Source organism: Perna viridis, chromosome 13, assembly GCF_037379345.1.
Source record: "Perna viridis isolate PV_CMFRI_1.1 ecotype Kerala chromosome 13, ASM3737934v1, whole genome shotgun sequence".
In the NCBI taxonomy this organism is placed as follows: Eukaryota; Metazoa; Mollusca; class Bivalvia; order Mytilida; family Mytilidae; genus Perna; species Perna viridis.
The window spans coordinates 326278-335248 of record NC_142457.1 but is presented as its reverse complement, the minus strand read 5'-3'; positions in this window follow the sequence as shown (position 1 = coordinate 335248).

Genomic DNA, 8971 nt, shown 5'->3' with positions numbered 1-8971 from the left:
GAAAGGAAGCTTATTTACTCCGGATTTATTTAATTGCCATTATTTTATGCTGTCTCTCCGACTACATGTATGGAATTTCATGGAGTCACTTTTGATTTAGAACAGATGATCTTGAGAGTTACTTCTGATTGGGTGAAAGAAGTGTCGTTTTTGGAAGAGGGTTGGTTGCGGCGAATAAATGTTTCGTTACGTGATTTGCAGTCCATTTTGGGCCAAAAGTTGCCGCATATCTAGTTGTGTTCGTCCTGGTAGGATATGTGTTAGTCGTCCAGCTTCTGAATTGGTTGAGGAGCGCCTTTCCTGCAAATTGCAGTGGTAAACTGGTCATAGGATTTAAAGGTGTATTCCAAAGGAAGTTAAGAAGGATTTAGTTTGGTGGAAAGATTTATTGCCTTTGCACAATATTTCTATGACAGCTATAGAAAGTTAAGATTTCTTGTTTCATAGGTTTGGGTGGTGTTTGCTTTGATTTAGGACAGTTTTTTTTCATTTTTTTCTCGGAGTTTATTGCTTCTTTAAAGTTGCATATTCAGGTACCAGTATCGTATTGCATATCCCTGAGCGGGTGTACGTCAAAACATGGATGCCATAAAAATATAGTGCATTTTCTTTTTGCCTCTCTACAAACTAATGTTTTGTCAAAAGACATGAACAATGACTTAAAAAATAGAGCAAACATCACACTGTAAGATGAAGAACTTTTTTAAAAGAAAATCTAACATAATATCATAAAAATGTTCCACTGAAAAGGTTGGTTAGGTGAGTGCAAAACGAAAGTGAAAGTAGGGAAAATGGCTATTTATAGTTCAAGACTACTTTTCTGTCCAATCTTCGTGGACTCGCCCTATTTTCTTTGCAGGAAATTATTTTTTCACATGTCCTTAGAAATGCTACATAAGTGAAAGTTTTATTGAATCAATTTACATATTTTTTAAAAAATCCTAAAAATATGCACTTCACTATAGAGGTCTATGGGAAAATTAATACGATACTGAGACCTTCATTGTCATGGGTTGTTAGCTGCAGTTACCTCTCTTAGGCTGTGGAGTTTAAGTTCGCGGGTAAACGTATTGTCGTTTATATTACCTGGGTAAACTCGTTGCTTCCAAAGCGATGCTTATCACAAATCCGGTTGATGAATAAGTTGAAAATAGATCTGATCGAGGTGAGCTAACTACTTTGTTATATTTCATTAAATATGAAAAGTATGGATTATTGAGCTGTATCATGATCTATTAGGCAAATGTTTAACTCCCAATAGTTTATGCTGTAAGTTGATAAGACACTTGTGTAATTCATTTTTGTTCGGACATTACGCTAATCTGGATCATTTTAGACTATGTTTTAATATCATTCGAGATAAAAGTATTATAACACTATTTGTTCATTGGTTGAAGTGGTACGTGTTGCTTTTACAGCGGTTGAATTACAATCTGTGTGTTCGTATATTAATGCGGTTAATGTTATTATCAATGTAAAATATGTTCGATGATAAAATTAGAATTTTAAACCAGAGAAATTCATTTCAGTCCAAATCGTTTAACGAAACATATATTATCCAAAATTAAAATGACTTTCGATTAATTTCACGAATATCTTAGCTAACTGTGTAAAACATGTGTTAACAAGTTTTTTTTTCGAATTAAAAGATATTAAACTGACCTACGCGTGTTGCATGCATGGTTTATTTCAACGCTTGCGGAGGTTTCTGTTGAAATGTTTTAAACTGGTCTGGATCTGGCATGTCAGTTAACTTCTAGTAGTCCTGCGTTTGTACATTTCTGTAATTTATATTCAGTTTCTTTATTTCCATTGTAACAAGGAACTCAGACCTTTTTGAACTGATTTATAGGTGTGTTTAATTGTGTAATATTTTTTCCACAGTGGCCAGATTTAACGAGGTTGTGCGATCACACCAGAGTACTTAACCCCGTCGCATTTTTTTGCGCCTGTCCCAAGTCAGGAATTTCTGACCTCTGTGTGTCTCGTTTCGTTTCCACCTTTAGTTTATTTTTATGTTACTTGAGTATTTATATAGGGGCAACAATTTCGCTGAACCTGTGTATAATGATGTTTTGGGACCAGCTGCAGCTTACCCTATGGTATGAGGGTTATTGTCTTTGTGACATATACACCATAACTATTCTCGTTATATTTTATACCTATGACCTTTCGGGCGACTGCTGTGTTTTTACCCACAATTCAAGTTTTGTTCAACATGTTTAAGTGACCTATTCCCTTTCAGGCGGGTACATATAATTGGTAAGTAGATTTTCATCGTGTGCATGAAATGTACAACAATGGCGGATCCAGATTTTATAAAAAGGAAAGGTTCAAATTTGAAAATTTCTAAATGAGTGTTTATAATGCTATCACTTGCTCATTTTCTCCACAACTTGCACACAATTTTCCAACGAAAAGACGAATCCAACCCCCGGACCCCCTTTTTGAATCAAGCTGAATCAAAGCATTATAAAAAAGTGCATTAAATATGTAACTTTTTTGTTAATTTTGTATTGGTATTTGGCCCCATGGTTGTATATTCATTGATATGCTTCTCTCTATAAACAGATTCATTCAACAGAACTACAGACATTGAGACGTTTCTGACAGGTCCAGTTTATAGAAGGCAAGGCAGGTAAAAAGATAAGCGGAGGGGGTTTATAATATAATATAAATTATTGTTTTCTACACGAAGGAGATACATTATGCAAATATACTATTTAAGTGTTTAGTTTGGGCACATGCAGCGTATACGTTCAATGAACTTTGGATTTTCTGACTGTGTCAGAGACCGGCAAAATCTACCTTCATTGTGTTGCACCTGTAACACAATTAGCATGTTTTAACATATGTATTTGTATGGTACTGAAATTTTCATTTAATAATAAAAAAAAACACACAACACTAAAACAACAAACAAAACAAACAAAAAACCAACAAATAAAACAAAATAAACAAAACAAAACAAAACAAACAAACAAAAACAAAAATGACAAAAAAACAGCAACAAAAAACAAAATAAAACATACAAGAGGTTGCACGCTCTGTCGCGCTAAGACCACTCACTCTCAACCTGGGAAAGGGAGAAACTGAGGCTTTCGGTAAATAGGAAGTAAATGAGCCATGAACCTGAAAAGTAGACACACGACACAAATCGTCGTCAGTAAGCAGTATACCAAATATCGAAGCATTTCCCCTTGAAAAAGCTGAGCAATATGTTATAAAAAAGTGTAACGGACGGACGGACAAAACTGGGCTATAACAAACAAACAAACAATAAAAAAGAAAAAAAAACAGGACAATTTAAGCTGCCAACATGCGCTGTTTCTTTCACTTTCTGTCTGTGATTTCAGAAAAGGCGAAGAGTCCGCTGGTATCTTCTCCTCTTTCAACCAGCTGTTGAATAAAAACGTCATCTACTTGAGCCATGTTGTTAAAAGAGGCAACGATAGTATTTTTAAACCGACATTTCTTCACTTCTTCGTAAATTGGCAGGATGGTTACCCATCGTTAAGGTAGTGACTTTCTAGTCTGTAAATAAAGAAGTGATTTGAACACTTATCACATATGGCCTTTTATACAGTCTTCAGCCGTTTCATGGACTGAAATTTAATTCGGAAATTAAAAACAATGAAACTATTGCCGAGGCAGATAACATTAGTTATATGTTCAATTTTTTTAGTACAATGCTTGTAAATATGTGTGTAGTTGCATGAGAAAATTTAATCCACTGAAATGTCTTTCAACGAGAACAATTTGAAATATTAACGATGTTATATGGGCTTGTCGGTTAATGATTCGGTGTCTTCCTGATTTGCCCACTTGAAGTTTGATATAGACATAGCGGGTTGTATTGTTTTAACCATTACAGTTTGTTACCGTAATATGGGTATATTTGTACCTGTATATAAGCTGTGGGTATATTGTACTGTATATAAGCTATGGGTGATATTTGTATCTGTATATAAGCTGTGGGTGATACTTGTATCTCTATATAAGCTGTGGGTATATTTGTACCTGTATATAAGCTGTGGGTATATTTGTACCTGTATATAAGCTGTGGGTATATTTGCACCTGTATATAAGCTGTGGGTATATTGTACTGTATATAAGCTATGGGTGATATTTGTATCTGTATATAAGCTGTGGGTATATTTGTACCTGTATGTAAGCTGTGGGTATATTTGTACCTGTATATAAGCTGTGGGTATATTTGTACCTGTATATAAGCTGTGGGTATATTTGCACCTGTATATAAGCTGTGGGTATATTGTACTGTATATAAGCTATGGGTGATATTTGTATCTGTATATAAGCTGTGGGTATATTTGTACCTGTATGTAAGCTGTGGGTATATTTGTACCTGTATATAAGGTGTGGGTATATTTGTACCTGTATATAAGCTGTGGGTATATTTGCACCTGTATATAAGCTGTGGGTATATTGTACTGTATATAAGCTATGGGTGATATTTGTATCTGTATATAAGCTGTGGGTATATTTGTACCTGTATGTAAGCTGTGGGTATATTTGTACCTGTATATAAGCTGTGGGTATATTTGTACATGTATCTGTATGTAAGCTGTAGGGATATTTGTACATGTACCTGTATATAAGCTGTGGGTATATTGTATCTGTATATAAACTGAGGGTATATTTGTCTCTGTGTATAAGCTGTGGGTATATTGTATCTGTATATAAGCTGTGGGTGATATTTGTACCTGTATATAAGCTGTGGGTATATTTGTACTTGTATATATGCTGTGGGTACATGTGTACCTGTATGTAAGCCGTGCGTGATATTTGTTCTTGTATATAAGCTGTTGGTATATTTGTACCTGTATATAAGCTGTGGGTATAGAATTGTCAAGAATTATATGATTCACTGTAGAATTTATGGAAATATGCTATTTATTTTAATAATAAATCTGTCCTAAACTCTAAATGCTTTGAAAATAAAAGACAAAATTTATTCAGTTGTTTTCATTATAAATACATGATTTAAATTAATTCTTCAAAATATGCACTATTTGTTTAAATTTGCAACAAAGTGGAAAAAAAGATAAAATTGTAAAGAATATAGCTATATGCACAAAGTTTAATAAAAGAAAATGGAATTAATTCATATCATTTGGAAATTTTTAAAATTGTGAGTAAATTAGAATTAGATTTTGTTCAAATATAATTTAAATTAGAATTCAATAAAACGCCGGTACCTCGGGAAGCAGAAATACACGTGAAAAAAGCAGAAAAACACTTAATATTAGACTGTTTCTGTATTTTTTGACAATATTTAGGAAATGTATTACATTTTAGAATATTTTACTAATTGTACAAGCTACTGAACACAAAATAAATTGTTTATAGTTCACAAAGCGATCGGTTATGCTAATACCCTGATATATTTTACAATATAAAAGTAGTGTCTACCTGCATAAATTGTTGAGTTATGCTTTTTAGTTTAGTGCTATGTATGTTTATTCTTTCAGTTTATATATTGATGTATATATATGTGCATGAATGTTAAAAGTCATGAGTGTTAAAAGTATGGGCATGAAGACTGGAGTCTTGTTTAAGATTATTTGCTGTTTGACAGGTGTTCATTGCATAGCTTGATGTTTTGTATTATGTATGTGTGTGTGTCTGTGTATGTGGTGTGTGTGTGTGTGTGTGTGTGAGAGAGAGAGAGAGAGAGGCTGTTGGATAAGAGATAGTATATCATTTTCAGTTGTATGCGAGATGATAGAATGTGGAAGTCAGTGAGAAAGACTATTTGATGAGAGAGAATGTATTTATATTACATACTTTTATTTCCTTGTTATATTAAATGACATAAAATCCAATAATAAAAAAATATTATAAATATACAAACGGCTTTATTCGATACGATAGAAAAAAATGATTAATGACATCATACAAACAAACCATGTGTCCGTAAGTAGAAGTAACAAGGATGTACCTATGAAAATAAGAAATATACATGTCAATGAAACTTTATAACATAAAAAATGCTGACTATTGCATGGGTAAAGAGAGACATTGAATTAATGCCAATGAGACAACTATCATAAGATCCGAAAAGAAGCATGTCAAATATAAACAAGAAACCATATGGCATTCAACAATGAAAAATAAATGCACTTTATGTTGCAAGCTGTAAAATGAAATGGCAGTTGTAATCGATAAAAAAATCTTTGAAAGATCGTATTATCACAGAATGAAATGAAAATAGTAAACAGATATCTACCTTCTGCACACTTATGGTCGCCATACTGTCGCGTACAGTAATGTCACTAGGTTCACACTAGCACAATTAAAATAAGATTCTTTGAGGTTGAATACATTTTGAAAAAAATCACGTTAACATTACACTTAATTTTGGCCATTTATAATTATTTTCCTGGTGTAAATACCACAATTTAAAAAAAAAATGAGTGTCTTTCGGCTTTTACAAATGTCTTTCGGCTAATGACAGTGTCTTTCTGCTTTTCGAGGTACCCAGTACCCATAATATAACAATTTGAACGACGACATAAGGAAGTTTAAACAGAAAGCAGCAACTGTACCATTTGTATTACAACACCTATACTCGACGTCACATACAGCACATTTTCGAATTGAAGCTCTACTTTTTAAACCATCGGGACTTACCGCTAGAGTTGTCTCTCTATTATTTAATCTGATTGATTGATTGTTGGGGTTTAACGCCCGAGCAGCAGTATTTCAGCTATATTCAGGCGATGAACATGGAGTGGATGATAAAATGAACCTGAAATGACAAATGGGATGGGACACAAGGAAAATGGGGTCTAGAAATTTTGATTGCCACTGGAAATAGGGAGAGTTGGGTAGGGTCGGGCAATTTAGCCTCTTGTGGCCGAGCCAAATGGTTCCTACTCCGTGAGAATACCACAGCAGGGTTCCTTAACGTGCAAGGAAGGTGGCATCTTTCCTAACACGGTGCACCACTATGGTTTGCGGTCAGGTTTTCCGTAATGTAGCCTGACAACTCCAGCATGTAACACGCCAGAGGTACCCCATTCCACCACCTGGGGCACACAACCCAGTTGCTTTGTGGGCAGAGCGCACTAGCACTATTTATTTTACGACAAGCTTAGCGCTGCTGCAGGCCTATTCTTTTGACGCCCGGACCTGCACAATTATTTCATATTCCTATACTTCACCCATCGCATCCAAAATTTTCAATTATAAAAGGCAATTGCAGAACCTCGAGATTGAGGACTTCAAGGCTAAACCACCTGACTGTTCTTGCAAAACCTCTCCATTCAAATATGGTCCTTCTGGTCACGTCGTTACGGGAGATTTAACCATTATCGAAAACGAATCTCTACGTTATATCCTTTCTAAAGGTCCCAAGTACCGTGAACCACGCTTCATAAATTGGAATTATAACTTTAAAGTTCTTATGGATGCCGTCGAGGACTATACAAGAAAATGGATAAAACGAGAACAAGAAGACATTGATTCTCTGTCAGAGTGGTTAAAGGCCGTGAGGTCTTTAATTTTGAAACGAATGAAAGTTTTAAGTAGGTCAATGAGTGCCAAGGCTACATCAGTTTTCAAAGATCCCGATGTAGCAAAAACATTGTCTACTATACAGGACAAATATGTTGTCGTACCAGCAGACAAAGCCCAAAACAACATTGTTTTTGTCTGCAAAACGTTTTATATCCAATGTTTATTATCAGAGGTAGACGTAGAAAATAATAGCAGTGATAAGACCTACACTGCTACCACTCTCTCCAAAGAAGAGATTGTGGAAAACCATAAATCTGTGCTATCCTCTTTTGGTCTCTCTACCAAGGACGATGATTGTGATTTACCGTCTATGTACTGGATTCCTTAACTTCACAAGAATCCATACAAACAACGCTTCATAGCTGGATCTGCAAAATGTACCACCAAAACTCTTTCAAAACTTTTAACTTCTATACTCACAACTGTCAAAGAGGGTCTGCAGTCTTACCACAATACTTGTTACTCCCGTAGTGGTATTAATTCAATGTGGATCCAGAAAAATTCGAAAGATCTTTTGGAGACAATCAGTTCAAGACTATTATATGAATATAATAGCATTAAAACCTATGATATTTCAACACTGTATACTTATATTCCCCATACTCAGTTAAAATCCAGACTTAAAAACATTATACATCGTTGTTTTTCCAAAAAAGATGGTACACCTAGATACAAATATATGGTTCTTGGTAGAGATTCCTCATACTTTGTAAGAAATAATTCCAAATCATCTTCCAAATATACAGAGGAAGATGTTTACAAAATGCTGGAATTTTTAATCGACAACATAATGTGTGGTGGACGTATTTTTCAACAAACGGTCGTCATTCCAATGGGAACAAATTGCGCTCCTTTATTGCTGACCTATTCCTTCACTCTTACGAGGCTGACTTTAAAGCTGATCTGATCAGAAAGAAAGAATATCGTTTGGCTAGATCCTTCAATCTCAGTTTCCGCTATATAGATGATGTATTATCTTTAAACAATCCTAATTTCGGGGATTTGATACATCGCATCTACCCAAAAAAACTTGATATAAAGGATACTACAGACACTGTGAAGTCAGCCTCATATCTTGACCTACACTTAGAAATCGATGGTAAAGGAAAACTATTGACCAAACTTCACGACAAACATGATGACTTTTCATTCAGAACTGTCAACTTTCCTTTCATCTGTGGCAACATTCCCTTCGGCTCCTGCGTATGAAGTGTTCATATCACAACTCGTACGTTATGGCAGAGCTTGCCGAAACTACGCAGACTTTTTGTATCGCGCTAGAACTCTAACAAATAGGCTTCTGAAACAGGGTTATGTTGCTAGAAGATTGAAGTCATCACTACAGAAGTTTTATGGTCGTCATCATGAACTCGTGGATCGTTATGTGTATCCATCGGCACCAGGAAAACTGATTTATTCAACGGGTCAT